The sequence below is a fragment of the Podarcis melisellensis genome, assembly GCF_964234715.1.
Source record: "Podarcis melisellensis genome assembly, chromosome: 12".
Lineage (NCBI taxonomy): Eukaryota > Metazoa > Chordata > Lepidosauria > Squamata > Lacertidae > Podarcis > Podarcis melisellensis.
In genome coordinates, this window is record NC_138544.1 from 32,831,047 (window position 1) to 32,846,217 (window position 15,171).

At 45.6% G+C, this 15,171-nt stretch overlaps 1 protein-coding gene across 3 annotated transcripts in view; it reads right to left on the bottom strand.

The window, feature by feature from the left end:
* Positions 1–15,171, bottom strand: part of DYNC1I1 (dynein cytoplasmic 1 intermediate chain 1) — a 219,519-nt gene that overhangs the window by 176,301 nt on the left and 28,047 nt on the right. Inside the window, exon 1 of one of the 3 annotated variants that reach the window (XM_081882857.1) lies at positions 11,722–11,961. The exons of 1 other annotated variant lie outside the window; for it this stretch is intronic. The gene's annotated coding sequence lies outside the window, so the exon portion shown is untranslated. Of the gene's footprint in view, positions 1–11,311; positions 11,430–11,721; positions 11,962–15,171 lie in introns of those variants that run through there. One more of the 3 variants, XM_081882858.1, reaches the window with a different exon arrangement.

The window sequence follows — 15,171 nt, forward strand, 5'->3', positions numbered from 1 at the left end:
AGATTGCCCTCAGAAGCATTGAAGAAACTCAGGGCTACAACCAATTATACTCTCTTTTTGGTTTTGCATTATGCCTCACTGCTCAATTACACTAGCAGAGCTCTGACTCAATCAATGCTAATGCCACATCCATGTTGCTAAGGGCCCTTTCTGTAATGGGTGCAAAAAGGGATTTTAAAAGGGTGACAAGGCTACATTGACAGGAAATCCGATATGCCCTATGTAACTATGAAAAATGCTTTCTTCCTCGTCCTCATTTTCTCTTTAATTTTCAACATATTACAATCATCATACAAACAAAATATTCCACCCTGACCCAGAAGACGACATTTCTCCTCAGTTGCCCTATGTTTACGAGACATCACTTTCATATACCTCAACATTTCTCAGATGAAATAGAGACTTCGACATCAGGAAAAGAAAAAATATGTGAGGGAAGGGATTGTGTACAACACCTTCAGCAGATAAATGGAATTAAAAAAAATTAGCTGGAAGATAATAATAATAATAATAATAATAATAATAATAATAATAATAATGGAAACTGAGAACGATCAGGAAAAGTTCAATAGTAAATCCTATTGAACTCATTGGGTCTTAGTTCTGAGTAGTGTGAAAGGCTCAATTTACAATAAAGAAATAAACACTCCATGCGTTTCCTAAAAAGTGGCTGGCCGCTGAAGCATTCCAATTAAAGAATTTAAAGTGGATTGGTTACATTTCCCTTCAAAATTATAGCAAGAGCTTTGTATGCCAGCATCAACATTTCCTTCATTTTGTGCAGGTATTTTATTTTCAGTATGAACAGGACTCCGTTTTTGCACCACTTGTTCTCCAAGACGTGGAGAGGAAGTAAAAGGAAAACTGGGACATTCCGGGATCAAATCAGAAACCAGGATGGCTTCTGTAATCCCAGGACTGTCCTTAGAGAATTGGACACTTGAAGAGTATGCAATTTCTTCCATGCACTAGATATGCTGCTACACTTTTTAAACTGTGCTGGCAACTTTGCAGGAAGATATTTCCAAAGATACATCCACAGTTGGATTCTGTCACTTGCAGCGTTGACAGAAGTGTCTCATAGCTTTAGGGGTAGGGTGCCTAGACCCATTCCCAATGACACCAGTGTGTGTGCGTGTGCGCACACATGCATGTGAAAGCAGAGAGAAGGTGTAGTTCTTGACTGTCTGGACTGTGTTGTTGAACTATTGCTTGCCCCTTGCTTGCCTGGTGGAGACAGGTACAGGTAGGAACCTCTGACTTTTGCATGGCTGGACTATAGCCTACTGAACCTAAGAGTCACATCCACTGCCCCATAAGATAGTCCACAAGGAATGCAACCCACAGACTGACAAAGGATCCCCACCCTTGTTTTAGGCTGTGTACATTTAAAGACTCCCTGGAAAAGACCCTGATGTTGGGAAAGATGGAGGGCACAAGGAGAAGGGGACGATAGAGGACAAGGTGGCTGGACAGTGTTCTTGAAGCTACCAGCATGAGTTTGACCAAACTGCAGGAGGCAGTGGAAGACAGGAGTGCCTGGCGTGCTCTGGTCCATGGGGTCACGACTAAACAACAACAACAACATTTAAAGCACATGGCGCCACCTCTCAAAGAATCTTGGAAACTGTAGTTTGTTAAGAGTGCTGAGAATTATAGCTTTGTGCAGGGTAAACTACGCTTCCCAGGATTTATTGTGGAAAGTAATGTGCTTTAAATGTGTGGTGAGCACTCAGCCTTTGTTACTCAATCAGCTGTGATTCTAAATGGCAGCGTGAAGTTGCTGCTTGGAATGCAGTCTGTGGTTTTAGAGTATTTACACAGATCTACTATGTAGTATCAGCCAGACTCTGCACTTCCCTCCCTCCACCTCCTCATTAGTAATGTGATCTGCCTTCCTCCATAGACGGAGAATAGATGGGAAAGAATGGCACAGTTTTCCCACAGGCCGTCTCAGCACAAATGCACAGTGACATCACCCTTTTTGTCCTTCACACAATGCCATTCTGTCTCGTCAGCACAACTGTTGATTCCTACAACTCAGAAGACAGTGAAAGTGTGACACACAGCATTTGTGGACATTTGCCAAATAGAAGAATAGGCCATTTCATCATCATTAAAACACTGTAGTGTTTGTAAGGATTTCGGATCATTTGGTTCAAAAAGTTTGAAAATGTTAATAGTGTTTGTTTTTTTAATGAGCTCCCAGCAGAGCTAATGGGTTGCGCCCAGTGGGTGTGCCGTCCATTCATGGAAGAGTCTTTGATCTGGAGGTGGCTTCTGTGAATGGAAGGGAGATGATTTTTGCCAAGCCCCTTTTCGCCCATGCCACCTCCCATGTTGTTCCAGAGGAACCCCCATTATAGGAACTTGTGAAGAGACTGGCTAGATCTGACCAAAGGCCAGTCTAATCCAGCATCCTGATCAATCAATCGATCATTTTATTTGTATGCTGCCTTTCCTAAGTTAAAACCATGCTCAGGATGGCAGACAACAAATATATGTTAACTACAAACATAACAAAAGTAGTCATAAGCAATAAACAAAACACCCAAAAGTACACAACCAAACTGAAAAATTTTCACATTAATCATAAGATACCAAATAAAGGTGCAAAAAATTAACAACAACCATTTTGCCCTCCGGCGAAAACCCCTAAGCAATATCTCAGCTCAAGATTCTGTTTGGCATTCTCAGCTTCTGCAGCTGGAGTCAGTCCGGGCCCCGCCCTCCCAGGCCAGGTGGGAAAAGGCCTGCAAGGCAAGGAGCAGGTCTTCTAGGAATCACAGCCAAAATGGTCTCTCACTTCTTCAGCAGCCTCAGTTTTTCTCATGGTGGCCAATCTGATAAGAAGCCCTCAAGCAGGGCATGAGCGCAACAGCACTCTCTCCACTTGTGGATCCCGGAAACTAGTATTCAGAAGCATACTTGTTCCTTCTAGAGGAGAGTTGGGGGAGTGGGGAGGTGCAGGGAAAGGGGCAAAATAATTATACTTCTAGAAATATGGTAACCCTACTCCCTCACCCTTCCTCTGATGGCGCATCTAAGAGCCATCTGTGAAGGAAAAGATGCAATTCAATGATTTATGGTTATGTTTCCTCAGGATGAAGTGGATTGGTGCTGTGATGTGTGACTTTCAGAAATGTTCCATGGTGAGCAGCAAGTGCTCATAGCTGGAAGGTCCCAAAACGTTTGAAATTGGGACTGGAAAATTATATTCTGTTGTCATTGCAACAAAAGAATAAATATGATGCTCTTTTGCTGTAGAACAGTTTGCTGTCTATAGTTTTATACTGTGAAGTTTCTTAATTAAGAACAAATAAAAACCTCAGTTAAACCAATGCAATAAATGCCTGGAGTACTGTGTCCAGTTCTGGGTGCCACAGTTTAAGGAGGATATTGACAAGCTGGAACACGTGCAGAGGAGGGTGACCAAGGTGATCAGGGGTCTGGAAGCCAATCCTTATGAGGAACAGCTGAAGGAGCTGGGTATGTTTAGTCTGGAAAAGAGGAGACTGAGAGAAGCTGTGATAGCCATTTTCAAATACCTAAAGGTCTGCCACATGGATGATGAAGCAAGCTTGTGGTCTCCTCTCTAGAGAGGATTTGAACCAATGGATTCAAGTTACAAGATGGGAGATTCCGACTAAGCATCAGAAAGAACTTTCCAACAGTAAGAGCTGTACGATAGTAAAAGAGACTCCCTTAGGAGGTTGTAGATGACCCCCTGTCATATATGATCTCGTTAAGATTCCAGGATTGCAGGGGGTTGGACTGGACCACTTCCAACTCTACAATTCTATGATTCTATGAGTGCAGCCACAGTGGGACCTGCAACAAAACGCTGCACTGTGCCATATTCCTGTTCAGGGTTCCAGCCAGCTTGTCATGCCCTTTTCCAGTATGCTCCATTCTATTCACCATCTCCATAGACATCCATTAATCTCCTTGCCCCCAACCAAAAGTAAGCATGCCATGCCTCTGGACATATTCAGTCCTCAATAGGCCACTGCTGAGTGCACTCCCTTTGTTTGTTTTTCCTAAGGATGTTTTATATCTCTGCAGGGGGTCATTGTCCCCACCACCCAAAAACCCTGTTGTTACTTCCTTCTTCTGTTTGGGTTGTGCCATTTTGACCAGAAAAGGGATTCAGACTCAGAAAATGAGTTTGCTATTAGTGTATAAAGATTCCATAGATACCGTAATTCACAATTCAGAATGTTACCTCTCTTTCTTTACCTTGTTTAGACAATGCAAAAATTGCAGATGTTGCAGTTTAGAAAATCAATAACAGTTTCATAGTTGTCCCAGTTAACAGCTGACCTGGTAACCTCATTGATCCCTGCAGTGATGGCCTAAATGTACGATGCAAGCCCACTATGGGGAAACTGAATGCATCGTCTGTCTGTTCAATGAAGGCTTTGTTAACAGACACAGAAAACGTTCCAGGAAGGTTGAAGTTAGGAAGACCCATCCCCTTCTTGCATGTGCTTCTCAGATTATATTTTGTAAACATGTTTTTAAATGAATGCTATCTAAATAAAATCAGTTATAATGTTGGATAGGGGGGGCGATGCAAAGGAGAGCACAAAGCTGACTAAAAAAGGTAAAGTACCCTTGACAGTTAAGTCCAGTCGCGGACAACTCTGGGGTTGCGGCACTCATCTTGCTTTACTGGCCAAGGGAGCCAATGTTTGTCCACAGACAGTTTTTCCAGGTCATGTGGTCAGCAAGACTAAGCAGCTTCTGGCGAAATCAGAGCAGCACACAGAAACGCCATTTACCTTCACACCAGAGCAGTACCTATTTATCTACTTGCAATTTGACGTGCTTTCGAACTGCTAGGTTGGCAGGAGCTGGGACTGAGCAATGGGAGCTTTCCCCGCCGTGGGGATTCGAACCGCTAACCTTCTGATCGGCAAGCCCAAGGCTCAATGATTTAGACCACAGCGCCACCCACATCCCATTAAGCTGACTAAGGTACCCCTGCCCGTACGGGCCAGTCGTGTCCGACTCTAGGGTTGTGCGCTCATCTCACTTAAGAGGCCAGCGCTGTCCGGAGACACTTCCGGGTCACGTGGCCAGCGTGACGAAGCTGCTCTGGCGAGCCAGCACCAGCGCAGCACATGGAAACGCCGTTTACCTTCCCGCTATAAAGCGGTACCTATTTATCTACTTGCACTTAGGGATGCTTTCGAACTGCTAGGTGGGCAGGAGCTGGGACCGAAAGACAGGAGCTCACACCGCCGCGGGGATTCGAACCACCGACCATACCATCGGCAAGCCCTAGACACTGAGGTTTTACCCACAGCGCCACCCACGTCCCTTATTAAGCTGACTACTGGCGTTCTAATCCGCTCCTCTCCCCACCCCCAAAAATGACATGGAACCTTTGTCATACTGCTTTGAGTGGAATGTATTTCCATGTTTTTGGATCATGGGTGTTAAAACGAGGCTGTTGGCAACAAAGGTTTTAGAACAAACAGCAAATTGAATATGCTTGATGTTAGTGGAAACAGTAATGGGTACCAAGATAATTTGGGGGAAAGATTTGGGGGAAGAAGTAACTCCAAAGCAGCAGAAAGCCAGTGAGATATGTGGTCAGCATACAATTGGAAGAACCCTGTGGAAATGTTGCACAGATGGAACTATGTACAGCTAAGTCTGTCTCTCCAAACTGTTGGAAAGGATGTGGGGGGAAAGGAACTGATGTGCACTTTGGGGAGCAATGGCCACAAGCAGAGAGGTATTGGAATAGAGTTCTATGATAAATATCTAGAATTGTAGGTCAAATGATTAGGAAAACTCCCAGACTACCGTACTTTTTGTGTTTGAAGAAGACATTACAAAAGTAAGATCCAAAGAGCTTGTATGCTTTACGTTGCCTGCAGTTACACTTTTCTTAATCAAAAACATGGGAAAGTCCTGTAAAGTTGTACATAGTTATTGGTATAATAAGCATTAGAAACCAACAGTAACAAAGCAGCTGATTCATCAGTTATTTGTGATCACAGGGCTAGTGAAACCAGAATTGTATTTCACTGTAGGGGATTCATTTTATTTCCTACACTACATAAAAAACTCAAGACCCTGCCCCTGGAAATACTCTTAGCAAGCAAGGTCATAAACAGACGTTACGAAGATTGGGTTTCATTTATAGGGCAGTACTTGTGGGGTCTTCATTATAATCTGCAGTTCTTGGCGTCAGCAATAAGGGGCTGGAAAAGTATATTCTATTCTCATCAGTGGCGTAGCGTGGGGGTGCAGGGGGGGCCGGCTGCACCAGGCGCAACATCTGGGGGTTAGGGTTAGGGGGCGCAAATCCACAGGTTAGGGGGCGCAAATCCACGGGTTAGGGGGTGCAAATTATATGCCTTGCCCCGGGTGCTGACAACCCATGCTACACCACTGATTCTCATTGTAACCAATGGGGGGGGGGGAAATGTTACTTTGCTGTGGAACAGTTTGCTGTTTATAGTTTTACACTGTGAAGTTTCTTACTTAAGAACAAAAAAACAAACTGCATGAGAGCAACAGCTGGACCCAGCACAAGGGAAAGTATAAATTATGACAAGCAACCAGTCCTGATTTAGGGACACACTGTATTTCAAGATTTTGTAGCCTCCTCTGCCCAGGAACTGAAATGAACATACACAACGCAGTGTTGTGATGTCATCAAAGTTTAACAATAGCCAAATTGAGATTAAATAATGTTCCATCACCCAAATTGTACAGATCAATTAAAGTCCACAGTGTGTTCATCAAATCTTCTGCAGGTTAATCAAGATAGTCTTCCCTGTTTTCCAGCTCCAGAGATGATCATATGGAAAGGTGTATTCTCATGTTTCAGGAAAATTCATTTTATGGTTCCAGAACTAAGCAACATATTATCTGAAAGATCTGAAGCAACATTACAAAGAAGTAGAAATGGAAATGTGCAACATCATGGAACAAGAAAAATTGGCAGTTATGATCTGATGGCATGCTGGGATTCAGTATGAACACTGAAGATATTTACAAAGCAAACCTTTTAAGTGCCTGTGTTCAATAGGGCGCACGCCAAAGCAAGTGTGCACAAGATTACAACCTAAATTTGCACAGTTCCAGGTAGCTTAGTTGATAATTTGGACCACACCATAGACTTATTAATTGCAGTCATGTTGAAGTCACTGCCATTATTGTCACTAGCAGGAACAATCTCTGGAGAACTTTAAATATTGTTCCAGCAACTATTATCTCAGACAAGCACATCAAGTGGAGTTAATGGTTTTCTGAAACTGATCTATCCCATTGATTTTATGGTGGTGTAAAATGTGCAAAAAAATATTGAGACCTCAGCATGCAATTCATAATGGGGAATTGTTACTGAGTAGGAGATTTCTGAAATGGAGACTTGCATAAAATGTTCCTCACATAAGATTTCCCATGCAGACAGCAGCTGAGTTAACAATTTATATAAATTTATAAATACATATTTTACATAAATTTAATAAATAGTAATGCTAATATGTCATGCTAAATCATGGTTTAGTGTAACAATTGTGTAGAGGAACAAGCTGCTGCAACCCTTCAACTTGTGTGTGACCCCCATTCCTATTCCTATTCCCATGTGTCTGGAGCAAGAATGCTCAGCCATGATTTGTCATGACAGCTGACCATTTGATCCACAATTATTGACCCTGTTGTGACGGATGCACTGTTCACCTGAAGAGCACCACCGTTTTAGTTTAATCAGATGTTCAAGACCACTTTCCATTTTCAAGTAACTTATGCAGCTTGAGACAGTCTAGTTTTTCTTAATTTTAATTGAGAAGAGGACAAAGAGGAACCAAATTAAGCAATTCCTCAGGCTAATTCGCATAATCACATTGTAATTTCTACTATCAAATGATGCCTTGGCTGCAGGGTTTTGTTGTGGGGGTGAACGATCTGAGACCCATGTATTTTGTGGCTGGCCTCACAACTCCTACTCAAAACTGAAATAATGAGGTTTTTTAAACAAAACTTTGCTTGTAGGGCAACTGAATACAATGCAAGGCACAATGCTGATGAGATCCAATCAGATCCATCTTAGTTTCCTAGATTCTCATATATATAATTTTATGCAAACTGGTATGTAGACCAGTACCTCCTATTATTCCTGACCATTGGACATGCTGGCTGAGACTGATGAGAGTTGGAGTCTAACAACATATGTGGGGCACAGCTTCCTCAGCACTGCTTTTAGGCACCCAAAAATCAACCTGACTTGGTCACGTCCACAGAATGGAAGATGGCAGGATCCTAAAGGACAAGGAGTTGGCTTCAGGCACCAGACCCACTGGCAGACCAACTCTTCTTATAAAGATGTATGCAAACATAACATGAAGGTTGACAACCCCATCATGCGGGAATCCTTTGCAGATGGCCACAGTGCCTAGAGACAGGCAGGCAGGTCATGCATCCATAGCACTGACCAGAGGAATGACCGCTGGGAGGAGCACAGAGAGGAGAAGCACCATGGCAGCATGGCCAGACGTCTTTATCTGCCACAGCTGCAAGAAAATCTTTCTCCTACATCAGTCTCTACAGCCACAGCAGGTCCTGTAACCTTCCAATAATTTGACCCCACCGCAAAGGTGCACTCCTCCATTGTCTCCCGACACAGATGGGTGCGAACAGCAGTAATCGATCTGCAAGATTGGCCCTAGCTAGTTCTGAAAGGACAGCTCTATAACCAAGAATACAGTTGCTGCCTCTATGTTTCAAAGAAGGCAATGGCAGTGCTCGCACATCACAACAAGTCTGGCTCATTAGGGCTTAGCATGAGCAAGCACAATGCTGGTGCATTCGGCCCAATTTATCCTGCTTTGCTGCACTCCTGGCACATGTTTCATCAGGTCCTCAAGCATAAAAAGCTTTTAGTTGATCAAAATAAACCAGTGTTTATCACAGGAACCACATGCAACTGCATAACCCTCAAGCAGTTTTAAAGGCTAGATGGGAGTGTTGCTGTGTGCATGGCTTCTTTGCATTAATGTTACCTGATCCTCTGGTACCCCGAGCCCAGGTAAAGGCCACTGCTGCCTAAAACCAGCCCCAGAGAGTGGGTGCCAGAGCTCTACAGCTTTCCCTGGCCTGCTTTCACTCTTTGAGGATCAACAGCCAAATTTGCCCCAAATCCAGAGTCCTTCTATGTTTCCAGGAGGTCTATTAGAATAACACAAATGAGACCTATACCAAAACAACATAGAGTGCACCTGTTCAGGATTCCAGCCAGCCATGCCCTTGTCCAGGATACTCCATTCCATTCATTCATTCATTCATTCATTCATATTCTCTCTCTCTCTCTCTCTCTCACACACACACACACACACACTATCAGTCAGTCTTTTGCTATCATGGACCACTTTGTGGGTCAGCCTCTCCTCTTAGGGGTTACGAAGCAAGTCAGACCATTGATTCATCTAGCTCAGCATTGCGTACTCTGGCTGGCAGCAGCTTTCCAGGGTTTTCAACAAGGCTGTTTCTTAGTGCTACCTTGAAGATGCCAGGGATTGAACCTGGGACGTCTGCATGCAGAACAGATGCTCTTCCCCTGTGTTTTGTGTGTGTTTATTATGTACTTCTGCAAACCTTGGACTTCCGCAAGCCTGGCAATATCCCTTTTGCAAGTGGATCATGCCATTTTGGCTACATAGTGATCCACCCTCAAGAGACTGAGTTTGCTACTTTTTCCAAAGATAAAACTTCCAACCCATCCCTCAATTAAAAACTCCAGGATGGATTGCACTATACAGCTTGCAATGACCCTTGCACTGCATTTCCAAAGTGTCTGACACCCGGCTGGTTGTTGCCCATTTGGAAAACACTGTGCTTTGACACCTGTCAATCATTCGATGTCACTATGATGCCAGATGATTGACTGCCTCCTGCCCAAAACCAATAAAGGTTTCTCAACCTTGCTATACGCCATAAAACATACAACCCCAGTTTCAAAGGAGTAGCAGATTTCAAAATGCCAGGATTAAAACTGCATACTTCAACGTAAGTATAGATCTATAGCTATGCAACTATAAGTATATGCAATATTGATCCTGACATGTAGTCTGAGCAGTGCAGTGAGGCCAGTAAGAAGAATGACTGCAAACGAAGGATAGTTGCATGACTTGAGGGGTAGGATTTTCAAGCCCATAATATTGGGGAGCTCGTCTGACCCTCTATTGCTGGACTCCTGTCCACCCCAGGCAGCATGGCCAATGGTCACGGGGTGATGGGAGTTATAGTTCAGCAACATCTGGATGATCACAGGTTCCCCCCCCCCGCCCTTAACAGAAAAAAGAACTTTCCTGAATACAGTTTCTTCCCTCATGAGGTTACTGAGATTAGACAAGATGCACCTTATTCAATTCTTTCCACCAAATTAACTGCTACAGGCCATAAGTCCTGTTCTTTCCAGATATTTTTTTCTGGAAGGGGAGGCCACAGGATAACATTTAAATGCCTCAAATGGTCTCCATCACCCTAACTGTATCTTTTGAATCCAAGACCGGTGTCATGTTGGCCTTGGGAGGAAATTCTACTTGGGCTTACTTCCAAGCAGACACACACAGCGTTGCTCTTTTCCAAGCTCAGAATGTATGATCCAAGAGACAAACGTCTGAATAGGATTCTAATGGTCAAATGAGGTTTACGTTAGCTTCTCAAGTTAAAAGCTTTGGGCTTCTAAGAAGCTAAAAACATTATCCATGACCAAGGCTGTAATGCTATCCCTGGAAGAAAGATCCATTGGACTCAATGGGTTTTACACCTGATGAAAGGAATCAGAAGTAGATGTGTATAGATTTGCACTGGGAAACTTGCTAATGGGAAAAATGGCCTCTCACTCACAGATTCATCTTCTTTGGAATTTCATTATCAAATTCAATATATATTGTTGTTGCATCCTGCTTACTTGGTGGGTCACCCATCTGACTTGTTTGAGGGTGTTTTCTCTCTCCCCCACCCTCCCACCCAGTGCCTATATTTTAATTTCCCGGTTGTTTTAACCCCTTCAGCGCCTAGCCAAACCAAGGCGTTCCCAAAATAGCAGCACTTCCATTTTCCTCTCTCAGCAGCACAGCAGGTATTTGGTTTTGGAAACGCACAAAAATATGGAGGCATTTTTTCTTTATTTTTTTCTTTTTGCTGTGAAGCTGAGGCACTGCACATTTCAAAGCAGTGACAAATCCGATAAAATCCTTCTTCTTCCCGCGGGGGGGAATTAGAATAGCCATCTTGTCCCGAGTCCCTCCCGCCAGTATAGGCTGCATCCCAGCAGAATAAGACCAACCTAAGGATGCCTCAGCCCTGGAATGACATATTTCTCTCCTGAATGGGGGCAGGCAGCAGCGCCTCCTGAAGACTTTGGGTGCGCCCCCCGGGAATTAAAATCCACACTATTTTGCGATCTGCTCCTATCGAAAAAAATAAAAAATAAACCCCGCAATACTCTAATAACTCCCGCCCACCAAGCCCTTGCCCGCTGATGCTCTTGGAACTAGACTGAAGCCCAGACCTGCCGATGGAGGGGAAGTCTCGGGTTGCACGGGAGAAGCCGAGAGGTCTTCTGCAGCCCGGAGGGAGGGGACGGGGGGGGCGATCTAGCTGCAGCATCTCCCCCCCCCCTCGTTGCTTGAAGGGCATGAGAGCGCCTGGCATCACCACCCACAGAGACCCGCGCGCACCCGCTCCGCATTTTACCTTGGCACGGTAATCCTAGCCTCGACGTGCAGCCTTCCCCCGAGGAAGGCGAGATGCTGGAGAGAGAGGGGCTGCGTCCCGGGCGGCTCCAGCTGCCCGGGAAGATGATGATGCTGCTGCTGCTGCTTCACGGCGTGAGATCTGGCGGTGCTATTGCTGTTGCTGCCGCCGCGGAGAGAAATGTGCTGCCTCACGCCGGCCTGGCTGGCTCCGCCCAGCAACCGCCGCCGCTTCCCTCCAGCCTGGGCCCTGGCACTGACATCTCCCCGGCCCGCCCCCTGCAGACTCTCGCCGGCCCCGCACTCCGCCCTAGGCCAGCGGGGAAGCGGCAGCTCAGAGCATGTGCTTGGCGTGCAGAAGGGCCCAGATCTAACTCCTGGCATCGCAGAGAAGGCTGGGAATGCCCCCTGTATGAAGCCCTGGAGAGTTGCTGCCAGTCCGTGTAGGCAGCACTAAGGTCAGACTTAAAGGTAGAGGGACCCCTGACCATTTGGTCCAGTCATGGCCGTCTGGGGTTTATTGGCCGAAGGAGCCGGTGTACAGCTTCCGGGACATGTGGCCAGCATGACTAAGCCACTTCTGGCGAACCAGAGCAGCACACGGAGACGCCGTTTACCTTCCCGCCGGAGTGGTACCTATTTATCTACTTGCACTTTGACATGCTTTCGAACTGCTAGGTTGGCAGGAGCAGGGACCGAGCAACGGGAACTCACCCCATCGCGGGGATTCGAACTGCCAACCTTCTGATCAGCAAGCCCTTGGCTCTGTGGTTTAACCCACAGCGCCACCCGGATCCCAAAGGTCAGACTTAGGTATACAGTAAAGCAGCTTCCTATGTTCCGTTTGGGCCTAAGGCAAGAGGTGCAGGGGTGTCAACTCAATTAAAAGATTGGTGGGCAGGTAAGCCCAAGCGCATGAAATGGCGCACACGCACCATTTGAATGACAGTGACCCTCAACTTGGGGGGGGGGGCTTGCCCTCTTAATATTTCATGGGGGGGGAGGTGAGATTGTTGGCAGCAGGCGCCTGCTGGGAACCAAGACGCACAGAAGCAAGCGCGAGAGTTTTGCGGCACCTTGTTAAAGAGCTACAGATTTATTATGAGGTAAATTGATTTCGTGGCATAAGAATCTGAGAAGGAGTGCGAAGTGTTATCGTCTGTTGTTGGCAGATAGTATTTACCAGCTGAGGAGAGAGTGTCGTGCACCTGACAAAGTCTGATTTCTTCTGCACCCAAACAGATGCCGTGAACTGAAATCGGATGGTACCACCCACCCTTGGGTGCCACCCCCCACCCTGCTTACTGGAGTTGCGCAGCTGCAGCTTCCAAGTTCCTGTGAGATCTCATGAGAGCCACGCAAGATTGTGTGAGAGCCCTGCGTCCAATCACACAGAGGCTGCATGTGATTTTGCTGGGGTCTCAGGAAGGCTGCACAAGGCCTCTACAAGATCTTGCCAGAACCTAGAAGCCACCACCACCACTGTTCCTTACTTCTCCCATGGTGGTGGTGGGCACCTGCAGAAGTGTCCCTTGCATTCCGCCACCTGAGGTGTCTGTCTCAGTCTGCCTCATGGATGGGCCAGCCCTGCTGAAGCAACACCAGTATTAGAAAGCCAACTCACTTCACCACATGAGTCACTGCTGCTTTGCAGTCCCATTGTCACAGTCTGGTTCACAGGCGATTGAAGTCCCGGCTGGGGATGTCAGGACCGGGGGCAAGATGGCGGGATGGGAGCAGGAACAGGAGTCCAGAAGCCAGGAGTCGGGAAGCCAAGAATCTGAGGGTCAGAGAGCTGGGAGTCAAGAAGCCGAGGGTCTGAGGGTCAAGAAGCAAGGAGTCACAAAGGCAGGGGTCCGAGAAGCAAGGAGTCAAGGAATGTATTGCTGTGGCAAAGAGCTGAAGGGAAATGCTGACCTTATATCCCTTCCCAGCTCTTGCCACCAGGTGCTGTGAGTTACCAATCAGCCTCACCTGTGAGGCTGCACCTTGCCTCTTCAGAACAAACTTAGAAAGGCCCCAGTCCTGGTCACAGGGCCTGGTTCCTGCACACACACCTGACACCCATGGTGTCTAGCAGCTTGAGTCAAGTGTTCTTTCTGGCAGGAAGAGGAGAAGCTCCTTCTTGGCTAAGGGATGAGCCAGGCTGCTTCTCTCCCCCTTCCCATTCTGCTCCTTCAGGGAGGCAGGAGGTGCAGCCTCCCAGGACATCCTTGGTCCCCAGGCCAACAGTGGAGGCTGGAAAGTGCTTCCCTTCTGTTCTGCATTCCCAATGGCAATTCAGACACACACACACACACACGTAACCATTTGTGCTGTTGTTTAACAAACTCATTCTCAATGGCAGGTTGCCTTGCTCTGAATTGCAGCAGACAGATTTAGGCCACACTTTAAAAGGTAAATAATGTTACAAACATCAATAATGGAACAGGTGTGTCATTCAGTTGCCATGAGCCTGTTTTTTAAGAGGAAAATGACTTGACGCAATCCTTTGTCAAGGATGTTTCCTTGATGGCAATTAGTCAGGAGTGACATGATTGTGATTAGCGATATTAATCTGTGATGCAAAACTGGTTGCAAAGTATTGTTGCCATGCTTGATATTCCAAGCCCTAGGGGAAAAAATAATGTGGTAGATAACAGTAGAAGAGGAAATGTGAACTCTCATTGAAAGTGTGCAAAGATTGAAATAATAATAATTTCAAGGCTGAGAGAAACGGTAAGAGCAGTATCAACCCCTGTCAGATCTCTCTCTATAATTAAATATGTGACCTGCAATTAGATAAAAATCCACTACTGAGCATAAGCTAGAAATTATTTTAGGGGATAATATCTGCCAAGTAGCACTGGTTTGGTTGCTTGGAAATTCCTGGTAAGATAAGCTCCAAATGTTTCTACTTACCAGGGACAGGCTCATAAATTCATGCACACCAAGTACTTAAGGCTTCATATTGTGAACAGCCCATCACTTCACAGACTGCAGAGGAGTGCTTTGAACTAGAGTTGTGTGTTGGATTTGGACAAATCCTGAAAAATTGATGCAGGGTGCTTCAAGGAGACTTGGGATCTCTACATGGCAAAACAGGATCCAAACAAAGCAAATTTGAGTCCAAGCAGAGTATTTGTAGTGCTTCGTAGCAACTTGGCAATTGAGACATTAAAAAACAAACATGTATACAAATGTTTGTGAAAAGTGAAACTATGTCTCTAAGGTTAATACCAGGATGCGGGAGAAGGAGGGAGAGGGATCAGCCATCTTCCCATTAGTTGCCAGGACAGGGAAGCTGTGGACCTTCAGATATTGTTGAATTATAATTCCCATCATCCCTGACCATTGACCAGGTTCTATGCCATAGCCAGCTCTTTATTTGACCTCCTGGGTCATCTAAAAGGAAAGGCTATGATGTAAATATTATATTGTCAAATTTTATTTTATTATTTATGCAAAGCCC